Source organism: Mixophyes fleayi, chromosome 4 (assembly GCF_038048845.1).
Source record: "Mixophyes fleayi isolate aMixFle1 chromosome 4, aMixFle1.hap1, whole genome shotgun sequence".
Taxonomy (NCBI): Eukaryota; Metazoa; Chordata; class Amphibia; order Anura; family Limnodynastidae; genus Mixophyes; species Mixophyes fleayi.
In genome coordinates this window covers 143,471,972-143,494,471 of record NC_134405.1, presented here as the reverse complement: position 1 = coordinate 143,494,471, position 22,500 = coordinate 143,471,972, and the positions used below count along the sequence as shown (strand labels likewise).

At 40.3% G+C, this 22,500-nt stretch overlaps 1 protein-coding gene across 1 annotated transcript in view; it reads left to right on the top strand.

Moving 5' to 3' along the window:
- UCN3 (urocortin 3) overlaps positions 1 to 22,500 on the top strand; it is a 460,199-nt gene that overhangs the window by 410,604 nt on the left and 27,095 nt on the right. The window lies entirely within an intron of this gene.

Sequence of the window (22,500 nt, the reverse complement as noted above, 5' to 3'; positions counted from 1 at the left end):
TATATTGAGTAAACTTCAGTGAGATAAAGAACACATTATGCTAAGATTAATATTGAAACATGTTTTCTTATTTAACTAAGCCCATAAATATTTGTGAGTTTATGTACTGTAACAGGAACACTGTAGTGCTCTCGGCCAGTAAAAAAAGTTATACCAGATGAGGGCAGTCTGTAGCTCTCCTGCCCCACACTTGAACAGCAACGTCCAGCATGCTCCACTGGAGAGTCATAGCTAGTCAGAACTATAATACTAAATAGAAAAAAAATAGTAGCAGTTTCAATTAGGGTAATAGTTAATATGAGCTACATGTATGATTTATGTAGCGTGATCATAATAAAGTAAAAAATTATGTATCATGGAGCAGTTTGACATAATGCTGTATAGTTAATAGTAGAGTGATTTTTAATTGGTGAAATAGTGAACGTGGAGCTGCATTCTTCTAGGTAAGTGCTGCAGTTCTTACTGCTTGTCTCTTGCGACGTGGCAGATTTATTTCCAATAGACAAGCTCCAGATCATGACATTTCTTTAAAAGACAAACACATGTATATATATATATCTACGTATATATATATATATATATATATATATATATATATATATATATAAAATGCATGGTTCGGTGAATGTTATGCAAATGAGTGGAGTTGTTCAGTGCTTCCACAACAGGTAGTACTGCTTATTGAAGCCACAGAGCCTGGTGATTTGATGTGATTGCAGGTTATTTAGATTTTAAATAGTACAACTGTATTCATCCTACTTGTCTAAGGCTTGCATTTACAAGCTTAGAGATGTATTCTTGAAACAGATTTTTACGTTGAACTTACACTGGTCACACAAGCCGGCATATTACCCCAGCACATAAGTCAGTGGAAAGGAAACACAGTTATCTATACTGTTATAGTGTGATGGAATTATTTCATATATCCTGCATTGCTCTGCAAGATTTAGTACAGTATGTGAGCTACATCTGCCTGCAAAAAATTAATAATATATCAAATTAAATGTGTGACATATTGCTCATTTAACTCCCAGTATTCAATATAAAAGTGTCCATGAGGACACATTGTAAGTGAAGTAGTATTCTTATGATAAGTTTGTAGGGAACATTTTTCTTCATGTGATGACTTTCTTGGTACAGCATTATGCATTTAAATGTAACTAGCCTAGATATAATATCAGTTACACAAAAATCTCAAAAAAATGCCTATACTAATTTATAATTAGCATTAGAAAGTACACAGTGCAGCTTTGTATTAAAAATATATTCCTACCAGCTTTAAAAGTATAATTTGAATAGTTTATTCTAAATGAACATGAACATTCCCTGTATGTATTCTAAGAATTATTTTGTATAGACATGTAAATTAAAATAATAAATAACTGCTTCGTTTTCATCAACTGCAGAGAACCTTTCATGTCTGCTGAGAGGTGGCATCATTATCACAGCACTGTGCTATGTCCGCTGCTGTAGTCAGCGACAGTGCTGAATTCAAGGCAAACTCTCATCAAAGTGTGATTTATAAATACGCTTCTGTGTAAAATATTATGTAATGAATTTGATTAGAAAAGAATGCATAGTTAAGTTGCTCTCCCCTTTTCTATAGGATAGAATGTCATTTGTAAAGCCTATAGGTGTCCTTGTTTTTATGATATATATGATGAAGTTTATCCTGTGGAAGCTCTACACGGGGTATATTTCTAAGAAGATGCAAATGTGCAGCATTCACATAAGAAATTAGCTTTCTTCATCCAGCAGGCACTAAATCTGTAAAAGGTAATTGCTGATTGCTACGGCTTCTACTGTAGGGCAACTTGTCACTGTTAGGAAATAACCCACCACGGTTGGCAGAACTATAAACAGAGAAGGGAGGTGAGGGTCAAAATCTAAAACAATTATGATCAAAATGATGCATTATTATGTTGTATGACATAAAGTACAAAGTTCTAGTACATTTATTTTTTCAGAACTCAAATAATACTATTTCGTTTGTTTTTATTCCATTTTTAATATAATATGATATGGCTTACAAAACAAAAACCTTGGTTTGTTACTGTTATAAAAATGAGTATGAATATTTATTTATGAAGCATCTGACTTATTCTTTAGTGTTGTACAATTAGGGAGATTACACATAAATATGAACATTGATTAACAATTGCAGTGTAAATCAGAGCCGTCTTAACGCATGGGCACGCTGGGCCCCATGAGCATCGGGGCCCCATAGGCTTGTCAACTTTTCAGTATATTATTCCATAAGATTTAATCAGAACCTTCAAACCCTCTTAATTAAAATGTTTAGATGGACTAATCACTTCAGTATCAGCTGGTATCGGTACATTCGAATTCGCTGTTGCGAATACATTTCATGACCTTGTTGAACACAACGTACACCTACTAACTGTACATAAACAAGAAAAAATCAACACACATAATTTTTTAAAGCCGTAAAGCTATAATGAAGTTATTCTAATATTTTTAACAGTCCATGTCACTTGCCTCCCTCTGCGACTTACAAAATGTAACTAATGAAATGGAATGGAGCACAATGAAGTTTGAAGGCTATGACACTACAGTGGCTTTGTTTCAGTTTTCTTTGACTCTGTTTTGCACCCTTTGGAGCAAAAATGTGTTTATCGATAATTTACATTTTTATTTATGTGAGCGGTTGTGTAGGAGGTGTAGGTAGGGCCCCAGGGCCTATAATGCTGTTAAAACGACCCTGGTGTAAATTGTAGATAGAGCCCTCCTTGTTAGACTTTACAATCTAGGGGCCTGATGCTCAGTCAGACACATGTAATTTATGTTCAAAAATGGTACCCGTAAAGATAGCATGTTTACCCATATGCTGAGATGTAAGCATCTCAAGGTGAGTCAGCTCTGCACCTGCAGTATATGTGCCAGGTGTATGTCACCCACGTGTGATAGCGAAAAACACATTCGCTATTACGTTTCATATAATACAGAATATATAATATTCCCTCTTGCATACAAATGAAAGAAGCGAAAAATTATTTTTAAAAATATGCCCAAAAATTCTTATAATGTATGCATGATCAATATAGAGAGCACCTATTAGTTTCAGAGGTGAATTCCCAATCTGCCAATCAGAAGCAGCTAGCTAGCGACCATCATCACCAACATCAGTGTGTATAGTCTAGTGGATGCAAACGTTGCGGTTCTTGACAGGCATACATGCTTCTCCGTGCAGGTCTGCCTCACATACATTTACTTGTACACGCCCTTACTTGCATCGACCTACCTACCCTTTCCCTCTCTCAAGTCGTAAAGATGCGCATTAGTCGGATGAGTGCACGTCTGTATGCACACACATGTGTGCACATTGGCAGTGCAAATTTTGGGAATTTATGCTGCACAAAATAGGCATATGTCCAACTCCACATCAAACCCTATAAGGAAATAGGAGAAAATAGTTTAGGGTCAGGTATACATTTGAGTAAATGGAAGTGGTATAAGATAAGTGGCTCATTGTTGTTGAGAAGGGTTCAGGGCTTATTTATTATCATTACATTTAGGTGCAAAATATGCTCTAAAACGTAGCTGCCAGTCTAACACTTGCTTTTGTTGTTTAACTTGCACTAGACAGGAAAAAGCTAATTACTGATTGGTTGTTGCTTTTCAATGCAAATTTACACTTAAATGCAATGTTAATAAATGAGTACACACCTCCCTAATTAGGTGGTTTTGAAGGTAAACTTTAAAGGATGCAACATTGGGGAAGGGTCTGATGAGAGGTAAAAAGGAGGTTACAAATGGAAGCAGCCAAGCGCTTTGTAGGTAAATAGTCATTTAAATGTAATTGTTTTTAAATTGTAAAAGGATATGGACTGGACGTGAAGCAACATGAGGTGTAGAGGAGGTTATATTAGTCAGTGAGGGAAGTGGTGAGAGGGTGAATTAACAAATTAGTGGAAACCTGTAATAGGAAGGATTGTATTTTGGTATTGTTGTGCAGATTAAACTAATATTAGAAGTAGGGAAGATGATGAAACAATGGAGAGTGTAGGGGTAATGATGACTTCAGGGCAGTGGGTTTTGGAGATGTAATTGTGCTCATAGACATGCTGAAATGTTAATCTGGTATTGCATGTTAAAGGTTACTTCTAAGGCTGGCCTAGACAGCAGATCATAGCAGTTGAGGCGGTAAATAGAAGAAGATCAGTGCTTTAGAACAGTTCTAACATGCAAGACCGTTTCTCCCAATAGGCCAATTCAGAACTGGTCATCTGGTATGCTCTGTAAAAATTGATTGCAGAAAGAGCACATGGGGAAATAAGTGCCAACACTTACATCACACACCTGATTCACACAACTAGCATACCTCAAAACATTCAGAATCCCGAAAGCTGGACAAAATAAGCCCCATCCCATTCCACCCAAACTCTACCCACAAATGGATATACTAGTGCAAAAATTCCACCCACTTTTCTATTAAGCCCACCCCTTTTGTGGCCCACAAATCAGCATGTTTCTTCAAAACAGTTGGGAGATATACACACTGAGCTCTATACCCAGTTCACACCTGATACACACTGACCACTATACACGGTCAGACTGTCATCACGCAACTAGTATACCCTGAACACTATACACAGGTCACACCTACATCCCACACCCAGAGCTGTAACTTAGAATTCTAGCGCCTGGGGCGAGAAAGACAAATGCCGTCCCCCCTAGCCCTCCATTTTATCCAAATGAACCTAAAACATTCCTAAATTGTGCACCCCTTCAGCTTTGCGCCCTGGGGGGTAGCCCCTATTGCACAGCCCTAGTTACAGTCCTGCCCACACCTCATCACTATACATGGGTCACACAGATTTCACAAAACTAATACACACTAAGCACAAAGATTACCCTTGTCTACTCTCCTGAATTTCAAGGAGTCCTCATGGATTCCTGGAAGAGTGGGTATCCTCCTGGGTCTTTTTGTAGGGTTGTCAGGATTCGAACTCAGTGCTTGTGCCTCTGTGGACTGCTTTTCTACTGACTGAGCTATTCTGGCTGCTGGACAGTTCCTTGCCGTTATTCTGTGTTCCAGATTAGTTCCTGTGATCTCCTGATGTTCCAGCATGCCTTAGCTCCACCCCTTGACTTCCTATAAAAGCCTGGCCAGTTCCGTTGTGTGTGTGCCTGATTATTAGGCTCTGTGCCTGTGATCTAGCTCCTTCTCCTGCTGCTGTTCCTGATTACCAGCATCTAATACCAACCTCGGCTTGCCCTCCACTTCGCCTCTGCCTCAACCTTTGGACCTCTTCGCCTCTCTGTGTACTGAACCCGGCTTGTTTGACCTTCTCTTACCATCTCACCTCCTGTTAGCCAGCCTTCCTCCCTGCCACTGGGCTCCTATCTTGTCTCTGGACTGTGACAGAATAATCAGGCCCAAAACTGGATCCGGCGGGAGTAGCTGCGCTAAATACTCTGAAAATGTTAAGTAGTTGCAAGAGTTTCCCTGCATTTCTCAGAACAAGATCAGAGAACTAGAAAGCATTACTAAAGCTACAAATAACTCAATTGCTGAAATAATTAAAAAATTATGATACCACTGCTGCACAAATTTCGTGTCCACCTTTGCCTACAAAATTCAGTGGCAATCGTCGCCTATACAGAGGCTTCTTAAACCAGTGCAACATTTATTTTTGGATGCAACCTACACAGTTCAATAGTGATGAGATGAAGATCTTCTTCATAATTACTCTCCTGATAGAGGAAGCCCTAGCCTGGGTCTCTCCTTATGTTGAGCAAAAAAATGCTATTCTGGAAGATCTGGAATCTTTTACTTCTGCTATGGGACAGGTCTATGTTGATCCTAATCGATGTGCCACCGCTGAAGCTAAACTCCATAGCCTGCGACAAGTAAGTCGCTCTGTGGAGTGTACCGCCAATTTCAAATTCCGATGCTTGGTTGCAGACACCACATGCAATGATTCTGCAAAAAAAATAAGCCAGTTCGCGGCCTTTCTGAGCAAGTAAAGGATGAACTGGCGAGAGTAGACACCCTTGATGATCTGGATAATTTTATCCAACTGTGCATTCGGATTGATCAAAGTGAGAGAAAAAAATTAAAGATTAAGAGCGTTTGGTGTGGGCAGTAATTTGCATCAGTTCAATAGACCTACAGTGTTCAAAGCTGCACCATCAGACAATCCTAGCATCTCACCTGAACCAATGCAAATTGATGTAATTAGGAAACCACTCAGTTTTAATGAGAAACAGAGATGTCGGAATGAGAATCTTTGTTTATATTGTGGTGCTCAAGGACATTATGCCGTCGCTTGCCCAAATAAGATTCACCAGACCATAGTTATGACTGACTTTAAGCAAATGGATTCCGAGGAGTCTAGTCAATCCTTTTCCATCTCGCAATCATTAAATCCCTTGACTCATGAAAAAGGACATCCTTTGCCACAACAATCACATTTTGCTCTCCCAATAACGCTTTCATCTGGGTCTCTTGTAATTTGCAGTCTGGCTATGCTTGACTTGGTTGCTGGTGGACATTTCATGGATATCATCTCTGCACAGGAAAACTGCATTGTATTATTATTATTATTATTATTATTATTATTATTATTATTATCATCATTTATTTGTTAGGCGCCACAAGATTTCCGCAGCGCCGTACACAGTACAAACAGTAGACTATACAGGGTGAAACAGTACAGAACAATAAACAAAAATACCAATACTTCAGAACTCCAGGCAGGCTGCTGCAATAAGCATGGAGCAGAAGAACAGGTGGGAAGAGAGCCCTGCTCATGTGAGCTTACATCCTAAAGGAGGGTAGACAGAACCAGGCACAAGGGGAGCCAGAAGAGAGAAGGGAGAGCGAGTGGAGGAGGTGAGGTGGTTAAGTAGATGGTTGATAGGCTTTGCGAAAGAGGTGAGTTTTCAGTGCACGTTTGAAGCAGCACAAAATAGGAGAGAGATGGATGGAGCGAGGTAGGTCGTTCCAGTGAAGGGGGGCTGCACGGGAAAAGTCTTGGATTCTGGAGTGTGAAGAAGTGATAAGAGAGGAGGAGAGGCGGCGATCATTGGCTGAGCACAGGGAGCGGGCAGGAGTGTGTATGGAGAGGAGGTTAGAGATGTAGGGGGCAGTAGAGTGGGAGAGAGCCTTGTATGTGGTGGTGAGGAGTTTGAAGAGGATTCTATAGGGGAAAGGAAGCCAGTGTAGGGCAAGGCAGAGAGGGGAGGCAGAGGAGTAAACAAGCTCCTGTAAATTTGGAGACTGTAGATGGATCCCCTTTGTCTTCTGGGCCAGTAACTCTTGAAACAATCCAGCTACAAATGACTATCGAACCAGGGCATCAGGAGGCTATAAGCTTCCATTTGATTGCTTAACCTAAATTTCCCATAATATTGGGAATCCCTTGGCTGTCTATTATTATTATTATTATTATCCTTTATTTGTTAGGCGCCACAAGAATTCTGCAGCGCCGAACAATGCACAAACAGTAGACAATACAGGGTATACATTACTGAACAGTAAACCAAAAATACTTACACTTCAGGAGCTCTAAGCAGGCTAATGCAGTAAAGACGGAACAGAAGAGAAGGTTAGGACACAAGAGGGAAGAGGGCCCTGCTCAATGAGCTTACATCCTAAGGGAGGGTGAACAAAACTCAGGTACAAAGGGAGTGAGTTGACATATAAGGGAGAGAAGAGGGGGCGGGAGGAGGGGTTAGGTGGAAGGTTGGTAGGCTTTGAGGAACAGGTGGGTTTTTAGTGGCAGTTTGAAAGAGCTAAGAGTGGGAGAGAGACGGATGGAGCGAGGAGGTCATTCCAGTGAAGGGGGGCAGCACGGGAGAAGTCTTGGATTCTGGAGTGGGAAGAGGTAATCAGAGTGGAGGAGAGGCGACGGTCATTGGCCGAGCGCAGGGAGCAGGCAGGAGTGTGAATGGAGAGGGTGTCGGAGATATAGGGGACAGTGGACTGGGAGAGTGCTTTGTACATTGTGGTCAGTAGTTTGAAAATGATTCTGTAGGGTATGGGGAGCTAGTGTAGGGCAAGGCAGAGAGGGGATGTGGAGGAGGAGCAGCATCACCTTATGTCTATGCATAATCTTTCTGTCAACTGGGATACTCGCACTTTATCCTTTCCTTCTGAGCACTGCAAACGAAACTGCCTATCTAGTGCTGTGGTGTCTGTTGACCAGCAGGTTACCGAACTTCCTTCTAAAGATTTGAAATTGCCTCCGTAATACAGTGAATTTTCAGGTATCTGTTATAAAAAGAATTCAGATATATTACCTCCTCCTCACCCTTATGACTGTCCTATTGAGCTGTTACCAGGATCATCCATACCTTTTGGGTGACTTTATTCTCTATCCGAACCAGAGTTAAAATTCCTTCGGGAATTTCTGGATGAAAACTTAAACAAAGGCTTCTTTGCCATTCTACTACAACTGCTAGTGCTGCCTTATTCTTCATTGAAAAGAAAGATTCTACCTTACGCCCCTGTATTGATTATAGGGAACTCAATAGGATTACAGTCAAGAATCATTATCCACTCCCCTTAATTCCTGAATTGTTGGAGAGGCTACAGAAAGCAAAGATCTTTACAAAGCTTGATTTGCGTGGGGCATACAATCTGACCCGGGATGAGTGAAAAACCGCCTTCAGTATAAGATATGAACATTTTGAGTCTTTGGTCATGCCTTTTGGCCTATGCAATGCCTACAACCTTTCAGCATTTCATCAATGATGTCTTAAGAGACTTATTAGATCAATTTGTTGTTGCCCATTTGGATGACATTCTTATATTCTCCGATAATCTGGAGTAACATCGCAAACATGTCTGTACTGTACTCGAAAGACTTCGGAGGAACCAATTGTACAACAAATTGGAAAAGTGTGAATTTGAACAAGCCAAGATTCAATTCTTAGGATACATAATTTCCCCTGATGGTCTAAGCATGGATCCCAGTAAGATTGATGCAGTCATTAACTGCTTGTACCTAAGAACGAAAAGCAAGTACAACGGTTTATTGGTTTTGCCAATATCTACCGGAAATTCATAAGGAATTTTTCTGGAATCGTTTCTCCTATTACGCAACTTACAAAGAAGGGCGTTCCTTTTGAATGGTCACCTAAAGCTCAAGAAGCCTTTACAGAACTTAAGACTCTTTTCACATCAGCACCAATCCTGATACATCCAAATCCTGAATTACCCTTTATTGTCGAAGTTGATGCCTCTGATTCTGCAGTGGGAGCAATTCTTTCCCAACGTGTCGGTGAGAAGATGTTGTTGCATCCTTGTTCTTATTTTTCTCGCCAGATGACATCAGCTGAGAGAAACTATGATATTGGGAACAAGGAATTACTGTGTGCTTTTTTAGAATGGAGACACCTTCTTGAGGGTTCTATTCACCCCGTGACAGTTCTTACTGATCACAGAAATCTTGAATTTTTGCGCACTGCTAAACAATTGTCTCCTAGAAAGGCTAGATGGATTTTATTCTTCTCTCGATTTAACTTTATAATTTCTTACTAACCGGGATCCAGAAATGGCAAAGCAGATGCACTCTCAAGAATGTTCTCCAAGCGTCCTCTAGAAGAAAATTCTGGAAAGACTATTCTACCTGATCACAACTTCTTAGGGGCAACTGTTTCTAAGTATTCTTGGGCACCTTGATCACAGTTCATTATTGCTGGACTTTTTTATGGAGGTCACCACTCTGTGGCTGTATTTATAATATATTTGTACCGAGGGGCACCTAGCTGGACTTTCTCCTGTATTTTATGCCATTATTGGTTATTCAGTCTATTTTAGCTGCCATTCTTAGTGCTCTTTCTATATCTACATATTTGTGGCTAATAGGTGTTGCTCTTTAGACTTGCTGAGCGTTTCATGAGTATTTTATGTACAATAAATATGTTGTTTTAAGATTTACCAGTACCACCACGTGCCTTTTTTTCCTATTTTGTATACTAACAAGTAACAGTACTTGTTGTTTGTGGAAGGCTGCAGGTTTATCTTTAACACTTTGATTATTTTATTTACTCTGCTATATTTTGGTTCATATGATATTGATATCCCTATTTTTAACCAGCTCCAAAAAGGTTATTTCTTTTTCCTTTTTTGTAGAAGTTAATGGGGGGCAACTGCCCTTTCTGCCTCCACGGTTCCTACCAGTGTCGGACTGGGATATGAAGGGCCCAATGGGGAATACAATGGTAGGGGCACACCAGAGGGAGTGTGGCCATCCACTAGAGAGGCATAACCAAACTACTAGAAGGGGTGTGGCAAGTCCACGAAGGACAGCTAGCACCGTAGTGTATTATATAAAGAATGCAATGTGTATATAAAGAGTACACAGTCTTGGCCTGCCCCTTAGATTGGGCAGAACAGTCACCAAAAATCAGGATTGTCCCACTAGAATCAGAACTGTTGGCAGACTGTACTGCTCTCTCCTACCTATTCTTGTCACTTACACCACCTGTGGCTGCTGGTTTCTATAGTTGCGGCTTGTCTGGATCCTGGAATGTCGGTGGCCCTATTTGGTAAACAAATGGGCACATTTAGAAAATGCCAATCAACCCATGTGTTAAATCAGTAGCACCCATGATTAATAAATAGGCCTTCCTCCAGCCCCAACATTAAAATAATAGAGAGATTTAATAAACAGATCTATACCTCTCCAACCAAACAGCCCCAGCAATAAATTAATAAGATTTACATTTAATAAATATACCTGTTTCCCGCAACCATTGCTTACCATTAGATAATTCATATTCACATTTAATAAATAGACCTCATTCTACCCAAACTCACCCCGACATTCAATTAATAGCCCCCGAATCACCCAATCCTAAATTAATAGTCCCCACAATAAAATGAAATTGCCCCATCACCCCACAAACAAAAGAGCACCAATTAATTAGCCACCGCCTACCACACACACACACTACATTGCCACAAACCCCCTGTACCATCACACACACTACATTTCCACAAGCCCCATGTGCCATCACACACACTACATTTCCACAAGCCCCATGTGCCATCACACACACTACTTTTCCACAAGCCCCATGTGCCATCACACACACATTACTGTGCCCCTTCATCATCACCACGCTGTGCCTCCTTATGATCACACTGTGCCTCCTTATGAACACCGCGTCCTCCATGCTGCTTTTCCCCCCTTCACCTGGCCCCCCTTCATCACACTGTGCAATGCTGCTCTCCCCCCCTTCATCACTCTGCATCTTTCTGCTCCTCCCCTTCTTCATCACTCTGTGCTTTTCTACCCCCTTTCTTCATCACTCTGTGCCTTTCTGCTACCCCTTCTTCTTTCATTCTATGCCTTTCTGACCCCTCTTCTTCATCACTCTGTACCTTCCCTGCCTTCTTCATCACTCTGTGCCTTCCCCCTTCTTAATCACTCTGTGCCTTTCTGCCCCCCACCCCCCAATCTACATCATCATATGCCATGCTGCTTTCCTCCCCTTTTCATCACTCTGTGCCTTTCTGTCCCCCCCTGACGTAATGCCCGATATTCAATGCAAACGGAACAGGGAGGAGGAAAGAGGGGCACCGTCGCCGTGATGAGGTACCTGCTCCCCCCACCAATGAAGGGGACGGAGCTATCAGACGTCGGGGCCTACCGGGGAATACCCTGGCTCCCTGGCAGGCCAGTCTGACCCTGGTTCCTACACCCCTGCATGTGTCACGCTGATCTCACACACCTGATACACACTGAGCACTATGCGTGTGTCACACTGATATCACATATCTGATGCACACTGAGAACTATACATATGTCACACTGATATCACACATCTGATGCACGCTGAGCATTGTACAGGTGTCACACTGATCTCACACATCTGATACACAATGAGCACTATACACAGGTCACACTGATCTCACACATCTGATACACAATGAGCACTATACACAGGTCACACTGATCTCACACACTTGATATACACTGAGCACTATACACCATACTTGTGCACTTTTCAAACCTCTCCTCCAGGAGATCCGGAGGGGGCGTGGTGCCACAATAGACACGCCCCTTGCTAGGGAATGCCAAAATTCCTTGTATCTCATAGCAGGGAGGGCAGGGCTTTATGATGCAAAATTGCATCATTAAACCCCACCTCCATCACCTCCTGGAGGATACCTACTCTCCCAGGAGTACGGGAGGGCTCCCGGAAATTCTGGGTGAGTAGGCAAGTATGCTATACACAGGTCACACTGATATCACACACCTGATGCACACTGAGCACTATAAACGGGTCACACTGATATTACACAACAACATTATTTCCCTGCATATTTGAACTTACTTCTATCAGAGGTAGCAGCCATTTTACTTGCTCAGCTAAGGTGAAAAAAAACTAGTGTATGCCAGTGGTCCAGTAATTGTAAAATATAGTTTTGGCTTTAGCAAGGAATTAATTTGAACCGTGCATCTTCTAGACTGGAGAAAACCCCTTCATAAGAATTCTAATAATGTATACAGGATTTTTTTTAAACATCAATAAATTATAAATATAATTGAACTTTGTTATTTATTCAATAATGCATAAATATGATTATACCCAATGGTGGAAGTGGGCTGATATATGGTGGTATGCCATACCGCCACTTCTCATACTGTTTCTACAAATAAATTAAATGCCATTCATACTGCCACTTCTAAATTTCCACTTCGACCACTGATTTTACCTATTGTTCTGTTCCTCTCTGCTAGGATTTTTGAGTGCACTACCTACTTTAGCCAGTATGTCACTGTTGCACATACTGCCTGTAGAAAGCATTCTGCTGACAGCTAGACCTTTCCACAGACAGAAGTATAACCCTGTAGCCTACAAGATAAAATAAATTAATAAATAAAAGTACAAATTTGATATCTCTGAAGTGATGCACAGTGATTGTAGAAATTTTCATTTAACCAATGGAAACAGTTCAACAACAGAGATGTGTGTATCAATACAGCAATACCACCCCTTTACAATAGGTGTAACTGCTCTATAACCATTATACTTCAACTGTGCCTGCAATGCTCACAATTAACTAAATGCTCCTTTAAATGCAGATGATGTTACAGTCTTTGCCTCAGCTGCACCATTCCAGCCTTTTGTTGTTCTAAGGACAGATGATGTGAACAAATGATGGAGCAGCAGAGGAAGCTGCAGTTACTTCTACAGAAGTAGACCTGGTCAGCTCTCACACCAATAAAAAAAGATGGGCTCATGGCTGGCCCAATTCCCAGTCAGCTTTTCACTCACATGGGCCCCTATTTACTACATACTTGCCAACTTTTGGCAAGTTGGCCTCCTGGAGTTCCGGGGGAATGTGGGCTTGTGGCTCGACGAAATGCATCATTTGGCCCCGCACCCTAAACTGTCATCACAATTTCTAGTCTATTACGGCCCCCGCCACTTAAAAATAAACTGTAAAAAAAAAAAAGTAATTTTAAATAATTTCTCCCTGCTATCCGATCCTGAGATGGCAGAAGCGGTAAGAGGACTGCAGTGGTACTTGTACCGCCATAGTCCATGATAAATAGGCTTCCCCATGCAAAGCATAGCAATCTCTTCATCAGTGTGGCTCCAGCAGCAGCCCCTTGCTAGATATGAAGAAGCTCTAACTGCGGTGATAAAGGGCTTTTCTATAATAAATAGGATCTTCCAATCAGGGATCAGCATGCACTCCTCTGAACCCTGATGCTCAGCCAAATATGATTGAGGCTGACTGAAAAGAGATGCAGCAGTCCGCACTGTCATTATAGACAACAGGCCTGTGCTGGTGCCATTCCGCATCGGTTTAATTTGATGTTATGAGGCTCAGGAGGTTCTAATGGAGGTTAATAGAAATTAGGATAGAGTGGGAGGTTAAATTGGGGACACAATGAAGTAGGTCCTTCAAAGCATCCCATTATCTCATTAATTTGGACAAGACCACCAAACATGTCTCTATGGCATTTTCTATGTAAAAAAAAAAGGAAATGTAGTTCAAGCAGATGCCTGGTGGGCCATAGACACCAGGCAATGCTAGTAAAACTGCGTGTCTTAAACGCTAATGTTTATGGACTAGAAGTGCTTTGACATACATTGAATGGGCTAAGCAGCATCCAGCGCAGCTTTTTATTTCTGCAACTTTTAGCATATTTACCTGTGCTCAAAAATAATTATATTATCCTTCACTACTTACCGCCACTTATTCCTGTTCTTGTCTCACCTGCTTCTCTTAATCACACTTCCTCTCTGAGAGTAGCAGGCAGTGCATGCAAAGTGGTAGCACAAGGTAAGTAAGGCGTAAGAAGAACATGAGGATTACCATAAGTTACTGGCCAATTGCTAATGGCCACCTCCTTCTGTATGTGAATTAGCGTATAAGTGGCTGGGAGGACAGAGACTGAGAGGAAAGGAAATTATTCATGGCTAAGATGGTCACTGTCACTGTCTTACAGCTTCATTCAAAATTATCAATGTAATAAAGTGAAAACCTGGTCAGCAGCAACTCAGCATTGATAATGATATAACTAGTAGAATAAAGTAAAGTTCTATTAAATAGCAATTTTCTCAGCATTGCCAATAAATCTTCAGATCTCTCCACATTCGTGTGACAGTAGCCAAGATATATTTAGACATTGTGGGAGTTCTTTGAAAAAAAAATCATCTTCTGGTTCCCAGTTAGTGTTGCCCAAGTTATACCACAAACTAGTATATAAAGAATTACATGAGGAAATGGGACACCTGGGGCTGTGAATTTGGTCAGATATAGATCTCATTGGCACATATGCAGCGTAGTATAAAACTCTATACACCTCACCTGTGTAGTTGTTTAAAATATAAATGGCCAAATAAGTCTATTCAACCACTTTTACTTAATATGACTACATCTTACTTTTGTGAGATGATTTCAGTTGACTTTCTCTATCTGGGGACATGTGAGTGTATCGTAGATGTGATGGACTATTTCACATGGTTTCCTAAGGCTTTTACTTCCATAAACAATTCTGGAAGAACTGCTGCTAATAATATTTATTGACTTTACTTTTATAAGGAAAGCCACATTTTAAAACAATCATGACTTGGGTAGAGAGATTGAGAACAAATTGTTTTCAAAATTAGGGAACACTAGCTCATTCAAAATACTCATACTACTCCATACTACCAATTCACGATCCACAGATTTCCCTCTAAAAGCATGTTTGGCACTTCTGCAATAGATACATAGAGTATATAAAATTCCAGACAAGAAGGGTGACTGACATAGAAAAGAAAAGTAAAGATTATTATGAAAGGAAAATCCATAGTGTTGAACTAGTGCAAGGTAGCAGAGTACTACTTAGAAATCTGGGTAAGGAGGCCCTGGGAAATTTCTTTCCAACTGGGAAGAGACTGTTTATGTTTCAACGAAAATGAAACATTATGACAGTCCATTATGTGAAATTGAGGCAGAGAATGGAAAAGGTCTAAGAAAAAAATGTTGATCCAGCCCAAGTAGTAACCAGTGGTAGTCATTATTCCGACACTAGTTACACCGATATGGTAATCACGCCTCATTTCAAACTGTCATCAAATTAAACATCTTGAAATATTGACATAGAATAATTCTGGGAAACACACATAGCAACAGTGACCTTTATGTCACTTGTAAGAACGACAGTTCCATTCATGCTATTAAGGGGGCAATGCAAACACCAGCTCTCTGTATAATATTTTTTCTGAAGGCTTGTACATTATACAGAGGGCGGGTGTTTGTATTGCTTCCGTAGTTAATTAAGGGATGTGAAGGGCACCCTTTTTAGGCAGCAGCTGTGAGGGGTGGGTGGAGGCCTCCGTACTGAATTAAGGAACCCTTTTAGACAGCGCATCCACCTACACTCTTAAGATGTGGGGGCACCACCACTACTGCCATTTGCTCCAATCCCAGCCCCTCATGGGCGCATCTTCCTGAGAGTGTGGTGGCCAGCTCCCAGACAGAGAGCTGCAACAATGCAGAGATTCAACTGACTCTCTACAACATCACAGCCATCACATAACTAATGTCTTCACAATGCTGTCAATGGAGAGAAGCCAAAAAGAGCCAGTAAGAAGATGTATAGAAGAAGAAAAGCAGAGATGGAAGTAAACTACTGCAGCGGTTAGATAGGGGGATGGAGATTGTCGAGAATGGGTGTGGGATGTGGACGAAGAGCCATATGTTGAGTTAAGAATGGGGATGGGGTGAATGAAGGAGGGGGCACAGTTTGTTACATTTGTACTGGACCCCACGATTTTCAGTAGCAGCCCTGGTTCCACCTCAGAGGAGTGTTGTCCTAGCACTTCAGAAGAGTTATACATGCCCCAGAGGGACATGATAACTCTCCTAGCATGACACAATCATGTCCCATTTTCAGATGGAGGGTGGCCATGTCCCAGTTCAAAAAAGATGTTTCCGCAAACAACAATTTCATTAATATCTTAGGCCACTATGACTCTGTGAGACCTTCTTAAGAGTAGGTTCATATCTTATGACACTATCTTTGCATATGTCAGGACAACATAACTGTTGTAGGGGAGAGTGTAAGAGGTGCACATTTATTGTACACTCCCACCCCTATTAAATTTGGGTTCAGGGGTGGCAATACTGTGTCTTGGTTTTTGCTTTGTTGCACCAGTACTTCATGTACAGATGGTTTAAGTTGGTTCCTTTACTGTTTCAGGTAACAATCTTTATTTTTAAGGTATAACTTTATTGGAACCAGTTCATATGTTCCCTGTGCTTAGTAATATAAAAGACACTTCTTATTGTTTTTAAGCAGCAACACTAGTTTAATTTGTAAATGCTTTATTGTTTGCAACACATAATAGGTGCACTATGTTATAAGATCCAGGATCTATTAGTTTAACCCTGATTGACAAGCACAATCTAGAAGCCTTACTGTCAAGGAAGACTCATATATATATAAATATAATAATAGTACAATAAAGGTATTATATTTTATTTTACCTACCCCTCACACTCTGAATGTTTTCTTCCTGTTCACAACATATAGTGTATGTTCAATTTAAAATAATGTGTGATCTGAAATATCATAACAGTGAAATCACTTGCTGCTAATTATAAGCTAGTACAGCCCTGTGGATTAAGTACTTTAAGGAAAGGAATATACAGTATTCACACTTTCAAGAGTACACAATGAACTAATGCAAATTACTACGTTTTTACAAACAAGGAGTGATGTATCAATGAGAAAATGTTATTTTATACGCATTGCACCATTTTCTCTTTACATTTAATCAGTTAGCCACAAACATATTTAGATTTTATAGCTTAAACAGATGGTCTGTAGTCATATTTGCAATATATGTAGGATGATGACAAAATTCTAGTGCGAGGTCTCCCCACAGGGTCAGAGCTTTGGAATGTAAACTAGGCTATATTATTTCTAATTACAGACATGTTAATATTATAACATTTTCTACAGCATACCTATACCTACTATACCAGCATTTTCTATAGCATAAGAGAGTGGTGTAACATTGTTTGTTATTGTTGACAGTAAAGATCTATAACTGTCAACTACAAACAGTTATTTCCTATAAACAAAACAGCACAAGCATAACTGCATAAATGTATGAAAAGACGCAACATTGCTGATTACATAAACAAGCAAGTAAGGAGGCGGGAATACACTGACAATAAAGTATTAAAATTGTAAAATATCTAATAGGAAATGACACCCTAAAAATTGATTTCTGGAAGAGTAGACTAACTTTTAGAATGTTTTTGCTTTTTGACTAAGGAGCTGATGTGGAGTGGGACCTACACCTTTGTTTAAAATATGCAAATTTGCACCGTGCATGCTCACAAAACCAATTGGACGCATATTAATTTATGCAGACCCGTACACATCTGACAGTTGCGCCTCATTACGACTGAAGAGTCCGGACAAGGAAACAAATGGGTGGCCTAATGTAGGCCGAGTACGGTAAGAGTATGTTTGCGTAATTGTGAAAAAAATGCAGGCCCGCACAGAGGCACATATATACCTGTAGCCATATCACTTGTGGCTGCTGGAGGGCAGCTGCAAATACACATTGATGATGATGATGATAATGATGGTTACAAGCACTATTTAGCTGATATTTGTAAGTAAAATCCTGAGACATTTACATAAAAAATTTAAAATGTAAAATACAAACTAATATATAATACGTAAAATTAATTATCTATTACTTGAATTTTTTTAATCTTTTTATCTTGAGTATAGAGATGTATCAAAGCACTTGCTGGGATGCTGGCCCTTAGATGTCACCACAGCAGCCAGTATCACCCTTGGCACCAACAACAGCGAAGGTTGAGGGAGTGTGTCTTCAGGTTTTGTGTAAGCTTCTTGAGATGCTTGACAATGAGGTGAGATGCCAGTTCAGACCCCCACCTCACATCATCTAGGAAGCTCTGTCCATTGTGAAGGGACATTCCTGTCAAGCATCAGGCAGTTTATTTAGTTGCCATCGGATAAGGGGTGCAGGTTAAATCCATCTTCCATATGCCATAGGGGCAGTAGATTGTACCCACTTATTCATTGTACCATCAAGAAGAAATAGATCCCTGATTTCGAACAGGAAATATTATCATTCCATCAACTACCAGGCTATATGTGATGTGGCTCTCCTTATGCGTAGCCTGGTTGCCAGATATCCAGTGCCCATGACTCATTCAATATGAGGCAATATGGGATACGGCATTGATTATCAGAGAGGGAAATAGACGCAAATGGGGTCCTATTGGGTTTTTGTTTTTTGTAAACATACATTTTTGTTCAACTAATTTTGTCATGTCTGTAAAATGCCATGTTAAAAAATATCCATTACCTAAGTCCACACATTCCAGACAGATAACAGTGTGTGCATTAAGACTATCTGAAATACAAATTGTAATTTTTTCTAAAATTATTTTGTTCTACTTTCAGTAGACAGCGCCTATCCCCTCATGGTTTCTAACTCCTCTTTTACGTCCAGAGTAACAAGTTGCACACAATTCCACACATACCTACACTAGATCAGCATTGAAAGAAAATTCAGGCTTCTCAAAGCACATTTTTGTTGCCTTGATCGATCTGGAGGACTTCTCATGCATGTATCGAATGTTGTGACATTGTTGATCTTTGTGCATTTTTTATAATATCGTCTTCACACATTGGATGCAGATTGAGGAGGAGGTTGACATTGTGTTAAGGAATAAGTCCTGGGGATAAATTTATCAAGCTGCGGGTTTGAAAAAGTGGAGATGTTGCCTATAACAACCAATCAGATTCTAGCTGTCATATTGTAGAATGTACTAAATAAACAGCTAGAATCTGTTTGGTTGCTATAGGTAACATCTCCACTTTTTTGAACCCACAGCTTGATAAATATACCCCCTGGAGTCCTTCACGTCTGTCCGAAAGCCAGTGCTTTTGCAATGAGGTATCCAACAATATTTCAGTGCAGTCTTAACATACATATGAAAAAAAGGCAATTTAATTTAGCTAAAATATATATAACATGTTAAACAAACCATTTAAACCTTTCATGTTTGTCTAGAATATTTTCATTTATGTGTACATAGTGTTAGGGCTCACGACCACCAAGATGAGCTTTGAAAACAGATAGGGTAGAGGTCTTCACCTTTAGCAGCCGCCTTTCCCATAGAGCTTTATGTGCTCATAGATACTCAGATGCCCCAGGTCTTAAGCTCAGAGTAGTAAAAGCTCATCAATGATGTCCGTAGCGCAGAGGAAACCGAAGGGGCTAGCCCACACTGGAGCGGGTGGTCAGTGGTCCGAAGCAGACAGGCAAATCGATATCCAAGCAGGGGTCAGGGTCACAAGCAAAACAGCGAAGTCTAGAATACAAGCCAAAAGGTCATGGCAACAGGCAAACAGGCAAGGTCCAAGGTACAAGCAAGAGTCACAACAGAAGATCAGGCAGACAGGAATCCAACAGCAGGTCAGCAACAGCACAAGACTGGAAACGATATAATCGGCAGGGAGGCTAAGCCTGCCTTAAATACAAAAAAGAACCAATCAGGGCTCTGCCCTATAAGTGTCCCCAGGGGCTGCTTAATAAATAGATTGCCTGATTAATTAGCCCGCAGGCTGTTTACTAATATGCGCATGCTCCCGGCTGCCCAGCGTTGCGGCGCTGCTCAGAAGGTGTTCCAACTGTTGCCATGATGACGGTTGGGAAGATGGGAACTGGAAGTGATGTCCCGGCTGTTGCCATGACAGCTGAAATGCTGATGGAGGAAGTGAGCCACCGCGGCTCATGACCCATAGCTAGTGAAAATAGGCTGCCTACAAAATTTTTGGTGTCTTTGCCAAATATTTTTGACACATAATTTACATACAACACATTAATTATTGTTGATGGACTCACATATTTCAGCACACAGCAGATATTTGTTAATTTCCATAAATGTATCGCCCATCTTGACAATGAACAACAGACTCTGTTTTAATCTATTACATATGTATGAATAATAAAAAGAATGTCAAAAATAAGGCAAACTTTTAATTTAACAAATAATTATTTGTCTTATACTGTTTTTTATTTTCACATCAACAGATTTAAAAAAAAAAAAGAAATAATTTAATATTTATGTCTTTTGCCCCCAGGGCCACTGCTGGAAGTGTGTCTATGCCCCTAGCTCCATGTAACCTGAAGAGCAGAGGAAGGTGTTGAGTCCTCTGCTCCTTTTGGTTCAGACTTACTGGAGCCATATGCTCATACTGCTCAGGCCCTGGGGCTTGGGGGACCAGTCTATTGCCAATCTTCCATTGCATGACCTTCATCTCCAGGAGAGAGATGGAGATGTTTTGCAGCAAAGACAGGTGTTGATCCATTCATTCTCTGGTTCTTTTTTGTGTCAAAGTCACTGCTACATGCTGTTGCTCTAATATCTCCAGGATATACACTAATGGAGACTGTACAAGTCCTTGTTGGTGAAGAGGATATTGGACTCTTTGGTGGCACATCCCCAGGAGTCTCTTCATGTTCATCCTATGTGGGTGATTGTTGTGCATCTATGAAAAAAACTAAATTATTGTTTTGGTCTTGTTTTACTAAATAATTGCATTACTCAACTTAATTCATAATCCTGGAGAGTGGTACAATAATGAGTGTCCGCAGGCAACAGTGAAGCATGGTGGAGGTTCCTTGCAAGTTTGGGGCTGCTTCTTAGCAAATGGAGTTGTGGATTTGGTGAGGATTAATGGTGTCCTTAATGCTGAGAAATACAGGGAGGTACTTATCCATCATGCAATACCATCAGGGAGGCGTCTGATTGGCTCAAACTTTATTCTGCAGCAGGGCAACGACCCCAAACATACAGCCAATGTCATTAACTATCTTCATCGTAAAGAAGAATAAGGAGTCCTGGAAGTAATGATATGGCCTACAAAGAGCCTTGATTGCAAATATCATTTAGTCTGTGTGGGATTACATGAAGAGACAGAATTTGAGCAAGCCTACATTTACAGAAGATCTCTGGTTAGCCAAGATGTTTGGAACAACCTCCCTGCTGAGTTCCTTCAAAAACTGTTTGCAAGGGGTGGTCACACCAAATACTGATTTGATTTAGATTTCTCTTCTGTTCATTCACTTTGCATTTTGCTAATTGATAAAAATATAAAAATATACACTCCTATTATTGAAGTCATTCTTGCTTTGCAGCACTCTTCGACAACTGCCTAAACCTTTTCCACAGTACTATATATATATATATATATATTGTGGCAAGAGCCCGCTACTGCAGAAGCACACGCGAACAACAACTTTCTTTTTATGGTGCTTTATTGTCAGGATGGTAAATGTTTGACACTGTATACTTGTACAGCAATCATGGAGACCCTAAACACTAGCTATACATAGTCCAGCTCTCTCTCAGGACCAGCCAGCTCACCCAGCATTAGTCTCCGTGCACAATTGATATAAACAAGCTTTTATACCTGATACTCCTCCCCCAGCCTTAGCTTGATGGACAGGTGACACACCCACCTTCTCTTTAAAAGGAAACGCCCATCACTGGCTCTGTAATTCTGACACACCCTGTCTGTTTGCTGAGAGGAAGGATTTCAAGTCAAAGTTAAACCAAACTTAAACTATTGCTTTTCATACATAGGTCTTTACATTCAATCTAGGTGCATTACTGCACAAATGTTTTACTCTACTTCCCTGCTTTCTCTGCATATTGCCAGCTAAATGCCTCCTTTTGTCACAATATATATATATATATATATATATATATATATATATATATATAAAAATATATATATATATATATATATATATATATATAAATATATATATATATATATAGTACTGTGCAAAATTATATTATATACTGTATTACATTATATTAGAGATCCTCAGGCTTGGTTCCCCGAGAATCAAACACACCCAAACTTAACATATCCAGCTCGGTACTTGAAAACAAGGCAAAACGTCATTGTTACGTAGTCAGATCTCGGATTCCATAAGTTCTGCCCTCAA